This window comes from Schistocerca americana, chromosome 1 (genome assembly GCF_021461395.2).
Source record: "Schistocerca americana isolate TAMUIC-IGC-003095 chromosome 1, iqSchAmer2.1, whole genome shotgun sequence".
NCBI classification, from domain to species: domain Eukaryota; kingdom Metazoa; phylum Arthropoda; class Insecta; order Orthoptera; family Acrididae; genus Schistocerca; species Schistocerca americana.
Genome location: NC_060119.1, coordinates 524,112,626 through 524,125,750, shown reverse-complemented (window position 1 = coordinate 524,125,750; position 13,125 = coordinate 524,112,626). Strand labels below are relative to the sequence as shown.

At 44.0% G+C, this 13,125-nt stretch overlaps 1 protein-coding gene and 1 non-coding gene across 2 annotated transcripts in view; one reads left to right on the top strand and one right to left on the bottom strand.

Moving 5' to 3' along the window:
* The window catches only part of LOC124624573 (acid sphingomyelinase-like phosphodiesterase 3a), a 1,195,211-nt gene that overhangs the window by 989,084 nt on the left and 193,002 nt on the right, over positions 1-13,125 (top strand). The window lies entirely within an intron of this gene.
* On the bottom strand, positions 12,635-12,709 carry Trnas-cga. The gene has a single exon. It is a non-coding gene; the product is annotated as a tRNA-Ser (tRNA).

Genomic DNA, 13,125 nt, shown 5'->3' with positions numbered 1-13,125 from the left:
ATCGGTTGCAATTCAGTGCCTGCCGCCAAGGCGTCGTCCCCCAGTTAAACGACCAGCTAAAACGGACGATGCGCACCGAGGATTATACCACTGAAACAACAGCATAAACCACACAGCAACAGGGCGGTACGCAGAGTAACACAATCCTTAAAATATTAAGAAAATTTCAAAACAGGAATACAGCTCTTCTTTGCAGCTAACTTAATCTCTTTGCAATCACTGTCTACAGCAACAAATGGTTCAAATGGCTCTGAGCACTATGGGACTTAAGATCTGTGGTCATTAGTCCCCTAGAACTTAGAACTACTTAAACCTAACTAACCTAAGGACATCACACACATCCATGCCCGAGGCAGGATTCGAACCTGCGACCGTAGCGGTCACGTGGTTCCAGACTGTAGCGCCTAGAACCGCCCGGCCACACCGGCCGGCTACTACAACAACAGTTCACCCTCCCTTTCCACAAGAGCCACGATACCTAAACTGTCACCATATGAACACTGCAGAATGTGTATAAACCAGAACATATACTCTGTCTCATCATTCTAATAATAATTACATACAAGGATACGAACAGTGTCATAAATCTCTAAATTTTACAAAAAAAATTAAACTTAATAATAGAAGGCAGAAAGAAGTGCCAGAAAATAAAACCTCTACTTATTTGAGAGTGCACAGGCACCCACTTAGTTCTACTCTTTCCCAGAATCTCAAGTGCGTCCAAATCAGCCTAACCACTATACATTACGTTGTGCACGAAACAGTTAATCTGGGCGTCCAAACACTCGGAAAGCCGATAACTGCATGAACTTCAGCACACATACCTGAATAGTTCCCACCGTTTGATTCTGTAGCGTATCCTGCTGCAGGCTGATTCACCCCAAAGCCTCTTTCACAGGTTCACATCGTCTAGCAGCACAGACGAGACCACCGCCCTCTCACTAGACGCAGTACACACTCCCAACCGCACGCACGTCTTCGTCCGCTGTCCCACTGCCCTCGTGTCAGAAAGAGGCAGAGCATGAGCAAAGAGCGACCGCCGATAACCAGACTGCACACCGGAGCGCCAGTCAACCAACCAAAACCAATCTCTAAACCAAGCGACGTGCGCTTAAATAGCCGAAAAGCCACAAAGGAGGAAAACCACGGCCACGCGATGCAGAGTCCGTCGCAGAGATCTTAAATGAGTTCAGAGAAGCGACTGGCGCCAACGGCCCCACGTATCCCATGCAATAGATATTTCTTTTCACGACGCACACTGATACGCAGAAACATTATGACCACTGCCCACTGCGATACTGAACGCCGCTTGGTGACGTTGCGAGCACGCGACTCGGTAATGAAAGTACGTAAGCTGCACAGTCACGGACGGGGGATCACCCTGGCGAAGATATGGGCTACAAATGGAGAAATCCATTGAGATAAGCGAATTTGACAATGTACAGATTATTATTACGCGTACAGATTATTATTACGCAGATCCAGCGAACGAGTATCACGAAAACGGTGGAGCTGGTCGAATGTTCATGTGCTGCTATCGCGAGCGACTATGGAAGAAGGTAGAAGGACAGTGAAACTATCACTGGGCCCTAGAAGGTTGTACGTACACGACACTTCTCAGAGCGTGAGGCTCGAAACCCTGTCTGCTCTGAAACGTAGGATAAATGGTGACCTATGGTGATCTGTTCTGCCGAAAGAGCACAATGGTGGTGCACGCTCAAGTGTTTCGGAGCACACCGTTCACCGTACATTGTTGAACATGGAGCTCCACAGCAGACTTCTCTCTACGTGTTCAGTGTTAACCCAATGATATCGTTAATCGGGTGTCATCACCAGGTATGCAAATCAGCTGCCCGTTATTTACGTGATAGTACTTTTTCCAAAGAGTGACAAACAAACTATTAAGCAGCTGGCTATAATTTTTTACTCATCACTGTACATTATGAAGCATAAGTGAAGTCATCAACCTGAGGAGACTGTTTCCGGCGTAGCAGGCACATACACAAGACCGTAGACATAACCCCTTAAAATTTAAATATATCAACTATGCGTCTGGCGAGTCCTTTCCGCAGACCTGGCGATAAAAAATAAGACTTCCAAAATAACTTGTTCTCCACATGGTATTATAGGATTCACAGACTGTCAGCTGTCTTGAATAGGAGCCGTACAAGAACTTTGATAGATAGAAGAAACTGTCTAGCTGTGGAGAAGAATATTTGCTGTTGTTTTCTTAAGAGCGGACCTCCATTTTTCAGAAGTTTTGTGAAAATCCGGGCAGCAACTTTCGGGCAGGTTTTCCAGCACTTATTCTGCAATACGAGCTGTCAGACACATTCACTTTACGTTTCATTTCTTCCCATTCTTGTATTGGATTTCTCTTACTATTCTGTCATTAGTTAATATTAAGGTGTTGCTTGCTACGTGTGAAGAACCTGTATTGCTTCGGGTATTCACTCGACTTCTACTTCAAACAGTTCATTAGATTTCGGGACGACTTTAAAACTTGTATGTCAGCCCTGAATTAGTATCGGTTGTTTTCTTAAATGACTTGAGGCGAATGCTGAGAAAATAGGAAAGGTCAAAGCAAATTTTCTCTCAGTGCTTATCTAATCCCAGACTATCTTATATTCCTACATCTCTAACGATATCGTCCATGGGTGATGTACTCTAATCTTCTCTTGCGATTACATTTGTAAGGCTTTAGCCATCCGAGGTTGTCTCCCACCCAACCCAAATTCCCACACGCACCACACTGCACATGTAGTGTCCTCTGTCCATTACTCCCTATTTGCTCGCAACTATGCAGCTGACAATGAGTCCAGCATGGGCTTGGACGAGTGAGGTCATCCCACTGAAGATATCATTTCGCTGTCAAGGTGCATATATGTACATATTCATATGTGTAGCGTCGTCAGTCCATTGTTCGCCATTTGCTCGCAGCTATTTAGCTGAAAAAGAGTCCAGCAAGAGTTTGAATGAGTGGGGACCTTCGACTACCTAGAGGTATCGTTTCGCTGTCAGTGTGCATATATATCCTACGTACATATTCATATGTGTAGCGTTCCCAAAAATCGTGGGCAAAATATCAGATAAGACCTATACTATGCACGAATCCTGACAGCCACTGACTTAAATACCATTCATCCACAGGACCATATTATTTAGTGTACATAACACTAGAACATTTTTCAACCAATTTCACAGTGTAGTGAGGCCGGTGACATACTACAGCTCTCTTCTACTTACACGATGTTCTCTCTGTCGACCAACCACACTGGTACTACTTTTTCTCACCCACCAACCTAAGCCCACGAAATGTCATGATCCACTTACGGTTTTAAATATTTTACCAGTTTTAAGCAAATCGTACAGACTACTGTTCCATTTCTTTTGCGACGTCAGCCTTCTGACCAGTTTGATGTCGCCTGCGACAACTACCTGTCTCAAGTGGCCTGCGGAGACTACCTGTCCTGCTCCAAACTTTTCATTTCTGCGTAGCACTTGTACCCAATATCCTAAATTATTTGCTGAATGTATTCCATTCTTAGTCTTACCCTGGCATTTTTACCCTATACAATTTCTTGATGGCTTAAGAAGTTGTCATTGTGTCTCATCCTCTTGCAAATGTTTTCCACATGTTCGGCTCGTTGCCTTGTGCATAAACCCTCCTGACTTCGTATTTTATCAATAAACCTAATTTTCAACATCTGTGTATAGTACTCTCTCAAATACATCGACTGTCTTGTTTTCGGTTTGCTGACAGTCATTTGTTCTTAGAAGCTACTTACTCAAATTAAGGCCGACGTATGATAACAGCAGACTTCTTTTCTCACGAAGCGGAGAGGATATGAGAAGCCGATTAGCATGGGAAAACTGCTCATATCTCGCTAAAAGAAGTGCTTGCATATCATATATAGGTCTTAACTTTAACAAGAATTTTCCGAGAATTTGCTTCTGGAGAAGATCATTTTAAGTAATGAATATTTATTACACCTAAACTGTTAACATGAGCGGTTTCGCGCATTTATTTCCATCTTCGTCACGCAATATACATTCAAGTTATAACCTCTGAAAACCATTAAGTGCTGAAAATACGTCAATGAACTACACATCATGTCGTCACACAGCCAAAGAATCATGATATTCTGAATGCGTAACCTGAATATATATAACATGACGAAACTGTTCATGGATTAATCTTATCTGAAGATAGAAATAAAATGCCAGAACCGGTTATATAGACACTATAGTTATGAGACATTTTTGACATAATATTTGACTATACGCATATTTATAGAGTCGCATACCTTCGTTTGTCATTATGTTAGTTTTTGAAAGATCATTTTACGGAAGTGAATGATGTCCTGCTGGAAAACTGGATAAAAGAATAAAGATGATGAGATCTCATACTCCGAGCGGTTCTATGCACTTCAGTCCGGAACCGCGCTGCTGCTACTGTCGCATATTGGAATACTGCCTCAGGCATGGATGTGTGTGATGTCCTTAGGTTAGTTAGATTTAAGTAGTTCAAAGTTCTAGGGGACTGATAACCTCAGCAGTTAAGTCACATAGTGCTCAGAGCCCTTTGAACCACTTTTTTCGGAACCATAATAATTGATACAGAAATTAAAAAAGCTAGCTGGACCATTTTCAGGAAGTCTTGATAGAACCACTCTGCTACTACCCCTGATGCTGGGCCTCACCTACCTTTAACAGAAATTGCAATACTAGCTGTAGTTAGTAAGTCATTAACACTGTTTATTGTTTAGTCAAAGAAGTGGGTAAAATACGTTCATAGACGAGCAACGTCTAGTAATCGTCATATCTTGTTCGCAGTCAGAACGCAATAACTAAAAATGTTTAATAATTAATTATTGGCTTTAATTACGTCTCGTTTTATTCTACCTAGTAATTTTTATCCTTGAAGGTGTGTCATCAAAGTAACTTCCTCGAAAGAATTCCTAATGTTATCGATCTATCTGTTGTACATTTTTGTGGCTAAAAGCTAGCGTTATCCACTCCAGTGCTTCATAAATATTTAGTACGTAATTCTCAATACGTAGCTGACGTTCCACAGAGCATCCAGCACGTATGGCTTGTTAGATAGATTTGATAAATCAGTTTTGTGTTCGTGCTGTACGAACGTGTATGTCATAATTTCAAACAACGCCTGTACTATAGTAACTCAGAATTGTGACGCGTAGGTCACGTGACAGAACAGAGGCCGTTCCTTGTGACATAGCCCTGCCCCGCACGTCCAGCCAGCTGCTGGTGAGTAACGCTCCCGGTGCGCAACCCTGACAGGCGTCTGCGGAGAATTTCGGCTGGGAAATTCTGCGGAAAATTCATGCGGGCGAATTCTCCGGTACAGCAGTGTTTGCGCCGAGGAGCCGTTTGTCTCCATTGTGGGCGGCGGCAGGCAGGTGCGAGCACAACAAATTTTATTTCGCCGACAATAGAGAGCTCTTGATTTATAGAGCGCCGCGGGCGGGGCGGTCGCCATTATGCCGCTACAATGGCCGCCAGCGGGGGCCGAACGACGCGCGGCAGCGAGCTATCGCGTGGCACAGGGCACTGGAAGTACAGCAGGCGCCGCAGCACGGCCCTAACCGAGAAAATGAAAGTCATACGCTAGCAGCATTGTGCCTGATTCTGAACTTCGGGATACACTGGAGACTGAGACCTGCAGTTGTTCCACTGAAAAGAAAGCTTTATACAGTTGTTTTTTCTCGTCATTATATTTCCACTGGCAAGTAATGCGCGAGTCGTAATACCCCTTCCGACTGTCCTGGGGGAGCAGCAATGTCTTACTTTTTAGACGTAGCAAACAATTCACATGATCCACTTTCTACAAGGGGCCTTCAATAAAGAATGCAATACACTTCTTTTTTCTCGGTTAATTTCAACTGAAAAGACTCGGAGATCGCCGTGGGACATTGTGGAATACTTACGCTCAGCCCCACGGTTTCATGAAGTTTACGGGCTTCCAAATAGAAAGTGAGTGGAATGAGGTGTGGTGGCCACCAACTACGCACCCTCTGACTCAGAGTTGAAACGTTAAAAGTTTTGGCTGGTTTCGTTGTCTAACGGTTGGCATACGTAGTGGCCGCATTACAAGTCAAATGCTGCTGAGTCTGCAGTATACAATATGAATAGACACATGAGTCTAATGGTCGAAGGTTCCTATCACTCGGCAATTGCGAATTTTGAAAGTAATATATACATTTATAAAATGAAAGACTGCAATGAAATAAAATCTGCAGGTTATATCTTAACGACTTTAAATGATGAGTACATTAGTAGAAGTACTTTTGAGAATGCGGTATATTTCTGCCAAATACTTATTGGTGTCGATGGTACAGCAATTAAATAAAATTAAAATTGAATAGCAGGGAAAATGGCTCTGAGCACTATGGGACTTAAGTTCTGAGGTCATCAGTCCCCTAGAACTTAGAACTACTTAAACCTAACTAACCTAAGGACGTCACACACATCGATGCCCGAAGCAGGATTCGATCCTGCGGCTGTAGCGGTCGCGCGGTTCCAGACTGTAGCGCCTAGAGCCGCTCAGTCACTCCGGCCGCCTAACAGGAAAACAAAAGATTCCTACTGCACGTAATTTGCTATGAACAGCAACATAGCTCCAGAGATATTCACTTCCAAACGCACACTACGTCTTCACCGTAGAAGCCACGGAAATCTCACAAGTGCACAGGTCGGCACTCCGAAATATTTCTATCCTCTGCGCCCATGTGCAAACTGCTCCACTGTCCAAGTCTCTGCCGGCCGTGCGTCCCCCACGCCGTCCAGCAGTTTCCGTGTCCTGTCCCGAACTGCCGCCCTGCTCATAACTTCCTCATGTCTTCCCCAGAGACGATCGCTGTGATTGGCTAGAGCGCTCCCGCCCTGTCTTCAAGCCAACGCTCACTCAAGCCAACGCCCACACACAAACATAACTAAACATACGAAATACTGGAGTTACATTGAAATAAATTGAATTTAAATAAATATTCCTACGGCTGGACCATAAACACGCTCTAACACACATTATTAGATACATAAACAAATTAAATAAACATATAGCAAAGGAACAGAGCAAAAAGTAGGCCAGTAGCTTAATGTCTCTGTGCTTTCTAAAACGCAGTAAGTACTTAACCAATTTCTTCATTAATAGTATATATCGGACATAAACAAAGACATAGATGAATAAGTACATTTATAAACATGCCGCTACCATTTTTTCGTATAACTGTAGAGTACTTACGACCTGACGCGATCGATAGTAATCGGCCACTTTGACCTCCTATAACTCATGTACTATTCTAGATACAAGCGGGTAATTCATATCAATTCAGTTTTACACTAATAGTTTTATAAGGACACGGCGATCGACAAAATGGGATGAAGATTTTATATTTTGAAAATTCGTTGCTGGGTGTTACTTGAATAATTTACCGTCAGATACTAAACTTTAAACTAACAAAGATATTGAAAATCTGATTACACCATAAGAATCGTAAAGTACATGTTTCTTTTTGAGGTACCATGATTCATCTGGCTTCTATTACTTTCCATACTATCTGTGAAATGTCTGCCATGATGGTTTCAGGAAGTCCGCCATCTTTGGCACTCCCGGCGTGTCTCCTTCACCGACACAGCGTCACTATGGAATTCCCAGCCACGCGGCCGATGGACGATGTGGTCCGGCTGTTGTGTGGCATCAGGCGGTTTCTAACGAGCCGCGGCTTGCCCAGCGGCCCGAGCGGTGGCCGTCAACTCAGAATATTTCCAGGGCGCCGCAACTCGCTTATTACCTCACAAGTTACGACAGCTGACGGCGCTATGCGTAGCCTCCAAAAGAGCGTCTTTAACGGATGTGCGTTCCAAGCAGGGAGCTGTCATTTTGGCAGAAAACCAAAGCTTCGCAGATACCCATAGGCTCTTGCAGAATGTCTACGGACACCTTGCAGTAAATAAAAGCACGGTGAGTTGTTGGGCGAGGAGTCTGTCATCATCTTCTAACCCCGCGTGCCGGCCGGCCACCGACTTCTGTGACTCCTGCAATGTTGGAAAGTGTGGAAACTCCCATTCGAGGCGGTCGACGGATCACAATCCAACACCTCGCTGCTCAACTGGACAACTCCGTTGGTAGTGCTGACACTCTCGTCCACCAGATGGTTTACTCAAAGGTGTGTGCCCGTTGGGTTCCTCGCAGCCCAACAGAAGAACATAATGACCAACGAAGGAACACCTGTGCGGAATTGCCTGCGCATCACGAGGCTGTGACAAGCTTTCGTCGAACATTGTCACAGGTGTTGAAACATGGGTCCATCATTTCTAACCGGAAACGAAACGGTAGTCAATGGAGAGGCGCCATACCGCCTCCGAAGAGAAAGCTCAGAGTCTCAGCCTCAGCCGGCAAAGTCATGGCGATGGTCCTCTTGGACACTGAAGGGAGTGTTCTGTTTTACGCACTTTCTCATAGCGCAACGATCAACTTTGAAATATATTGTGCTGCCATCAGTTAACTGAAGAAACGACTTCGGCGTATCCGTTGGCGCAAAAATACAAGCGAACTTTTCGTCCTCTGCGACAACACCTGGCCTCATACGGGTCTGCGCCCCAGACAGGAGCTCACAATACTTCACTGGACTGTTCTTCCTAATCCACCCTGCAGGACGGATCTCGCCCCTTCCGATTTCCATGTGTGTGGCCCAATGCAGTCCACGGAAACCAGTCCCTGGATGATGGGGAGGTTATTGACGCAGCAAGACGTTGGCTCTTGCGTCCACCAGTAGTGCTGCTATGCGAATATATAGGCTCTCCAAGTAAGGTGGCGTAAACCCGCCCGGTTAGCCATGCGTTAGACCGCACGGCTTTCCGGATTGTGAAGGAGCGCCTGGTCCCCGGCACGAATCTTCCCGGCGGACTTGTGTCGAGGTCCAGTGCGCCGACCAGTCTGTGGATGGTTTATAGGCGGTTTTCCATCTGCCTCGGCGAATGCGGGATGGTTCCCGTTATTCCACCTCAGCTACACTATGTCGGCGATTGCTGCGCAAACAAGTTCTCCAAGTACGTGTACACCACCATTACTCTACCACGCAAACATAGGGGTTAAACTCGTCTTGTGTGAGACGTTCCCTGGAGGGGTTCACCGGAGGCCGAACTGCACAATAACTCTGAAAGAGTGATTCGGCGTGGGGGGGCAGATGGGTGAAGTGGACTGCGGTAGTCGTCGTGGGGTTGTGGACCACTGCTGTTGCGGCGGGGACGGAGCCTCTCTGTAGTTTCTAGGCTCCCTGTTAACATACAATGCAATACAATACAAGGTGGCGAAGACCGTCGCGATGAACAGAGATTGTCTTGAAAAATATGGTTTTGTGGCTATAAGTGTGTGGAAAAATGTAGTGTGTTGGAAGCCCGAATAAAACCAACCTACTTTTTTTTTTAAAAAAAGTGTTGGATTACTTACTGAATGCCCCTCCAACATTTTCCATTACAGAGCATGGATAAATTTTTAGACGACATAGTTGCGTTGAGATAATAGGGATTGGTTTACTTATAATCAGTTATCAAAATGACAGTCACAATCGCCGTATTTATTTTGTCGCGAACCGGTTTTAACCCGCGATGGGGGTCATCTTCACGGCAATCTACACTGTAAAGTTATAATATTAGTAAGTAATCATGTATCATACTATCGCCCATGGCAACGCCGTCCCTACCACAAAAGATAGAGGGCTCTACTCTATCCACAAAGGATGTGAAAAATGAATGGGACAACAGTTATCTGAATTTTAAATAATTGTAAATATCTCGAGATTTAATTTATTATAATCATTATTTATTATTTATTATATTTTATATTACAACTGGAACAAAATTTAAAATTTACGATTTCGTGCTTAAGCATATAACTACTGTTGGTCACCATGGAGGGCGTTACCGTCTGCCCACGTGTTCTTGGCCGTTATTTAAGCTCATGCAGAGAGCCAACCTTACATAGTTACCAACCGTGCTCAGGCAGGGTGACGACTCCAGCGAGCGACCAAATGGGTATAAAAGTCTGTTTATTTACATAACTTTGACTAATTGCTTGTAGATTACGTACGTGATTACTTACTAATATGATAACGTTACAGTGTAAATAGCCCTGAAGATGAACCCATCGCGGATTGAAACCGGTTGACGACAAAATAAATAAAGCGATTGTGACTGTTATTTTGAATAATTGATTACAGAGCATGGAACATAGCTCATATCGACGTCCATCCATCATTGCGGCCGAAGAAGTGAGCACCTGTCAGGCAATCGACAAAAAAAGTCCATAACATTCCGTTTATGTAAAGCTATGACTAAATGAATATTTCCAGTTTGAAACTCCCGCCACCAGGTTCTCTGTTTGGTCCACCATTTTGCTTTTTTCCAATGGTTATTGTTTGTGTTAACATTACGAGCGCCCAAAAATTCTCGTCTCCTTCCAGTTTGGCCCAGGTAAGCTAAAAGGTTGGGTACCACTGTTCTACACTAACTTAAGTAATTATTTGGCTGCCTCTGTTCTCAATTATTTTAAAAATGTGAAGGAAGGTTACTTTTCACTTCTGTTTTGTTTATTCGCGGGTGTTCCTACGTTCTGTCAGACACTGCCTCTCATATTGTGAACCATATTTCTTACAATACGATACTCATTTCCTCTTAAATCATGTCAGTAGATAGCTCCTTCAGTTGGTGTGACCTACTTTCTACTTACACATTTAACAGTGCACTGAACTTTGCTCTCATTATAGTGATGCATTTCTTTTTAATTTCGGTGAAATTTATTTTGACTTATCTGTAACCGAATCTGTTCTCCCGACGACTGTTAATTACTCTTTCTTCAAATTGTTCCTGCGTTGATTTCGCTACTGCTCCCCTGTACCTATTATCTTCTCTCGTCAGAGACTTACACTGATCTATTCTTTTATTTCACTGAAGATTTTTGTGTTTCTTTTTTTCATCGATGAACTAAAGTATATTTAATGTTAACCAAGCTTCTTTCGCGTTTCTCATTCTTGCACGTATATGTCTCTCTACTGCTACAGTGACTTGATACCTACTGCCGCGCAGAGTGGCCGAGTGGTTTGAGACGCCATATCACGGATTTGCGCAGCCCCTCCCGCCGGAGATTCGAGTCCTCCCTCGGGCATGGGTGTGTGTGTCGTTCTTAGCATAAGTTAGTTTAAGTAGTGTCTAAGTCTAGGGACCGATGACCTCAGCAGTTTGGTCGCTTAGGAATTCACACGCACACACCCACACCCACACATACACACACGCGCATACACACACGCGCATACACACACGTAAATCGTCAACGTCACTGATACTGATATCGATCTAAGTAGCAAATTTACTGTACCAGAAACTGTATATTTATTTGCATAAGGGTTTCGAAGGTTCACAACTCCATCGTCAGGTGGAGTTACGTGGATTAATATGGCATATGTCTGTTGTGTTACTATCTGGTAGTAACATGTGGTCCTGCCTCTAATGATCACAGCCTCGTTACCTTGTCGTGTTACGGCACGTATACAACATCATCACACTTGGTACAGGCTCTGTTGTATACGTTGTAATATGACAGGGATAGTAGGCGCTGACCACTGGACAGTCTACCAGACGGTACTCCAAACTCGGAACACGCCAATTAATCCACATGAAACCGCCAGATGGTGGTGGATTAAGCCTTCGAAATGCATTGAGAAAATAAATAAACAGGGACTGGTAACTGCAAACGTGTTATTTCACTCGAGATACAAATAATATGCCGTTTGGCATTGGCATTTAAAGATATTCGTCGTCGATGATGTGCCACTTACGCTCCATACGTTAGGTATCCATATTATAGACCATTTTGCTCTGCTTACTGAAAACACTTTTCAACGCCAGTATTACTAAACGACATATCGACATAAAACACTTTATTCGCACGTGCTTGAGCTCCAGCCTGTTCGTCTAGATATCTTGTGTAGCACAGAGCTGGAGGATACTTGCTACATAATTTAGCCACTGTCTGTCCAGAGAAAATATAGAGCAGAGGGAATATGGCTGTCTATATGGCTTCGTGCACTCCTTGATCTCACTTCTTTAAACAAAACTTGCAAAATCCTTATCTAACTTCTCAACATAAACGTCGCAAAATCCTGCGATAATAATGTCTTCTTCGTCCAGGAATTCCATTTCAGTTTTCTGAAACTACCCTGTGGACTGTCTCGGATTTTTACAATCCTAGACGCTCAACTCTTAAGTCTTCGACCACTTTTTAGACAATGATCTGATAAACTACTGATCAGTGTTCTAACGAAGATCGCATTAATCATTCAGTTTGGTTAACAAATTCATTGTACGTTGCGTAGTAAATGATCATATAAGCTTCAGTTTTTTACCACACATGTCCTACATCCTCGAGAAGCCCGTTAATAGTAGTGTATTGAACAAGTAGCAAATCTAATCTAATCAAAACCTCTCATCTTATGATGAGAGATTAGAAGATTCATTCTCGTAATGATGGCTTATGCCTGGAATATATCCACATTAAACAGAGCTGCATCTCGGTAAACAACACACTTAACGAAACTTCCTGGCAGATTAAAACTGTGTGCCCGACCGAGACTCGAACTCGGGACCTTTGCCTTTCGAGGGCAAGTGCTCTACCAACTGAGCTACCGAAGCACGACTCACGCCCGGTACTCACAGCTTTACTTCTGCCAGTACCTCGTCTCCTACCTTCCAAACTTTACAGAAGCTCTCCTGCGAACCTACAGAACTAGCACTCCTGAAAGAAAGGATATTGCGGAGACATGGCTTAGCCACAGCCTGGGGGATGTTTCCAGAATGAGGCAAAGGTCCCGAGTTCGAGTCTCGGTCGGGCACACAGTTTTAATCTGCCAGGAAGTTTCATATCAGCGCACACTCCGCTGCAGAGTGAAAATCTCATTCTGGAAACATCCCCCAGGCTGTGGCTAATCCATGTCTCCGCAATATCCTTTCTTTCAGGAGTGCTAGTTCTGCAAGGTTCGCAGGAGAGCTTCTGTAAAGTTTGGAAGGTAGGAGACGAGGTACTGGCAGAAGTAAAGCTGTGAGTACCGG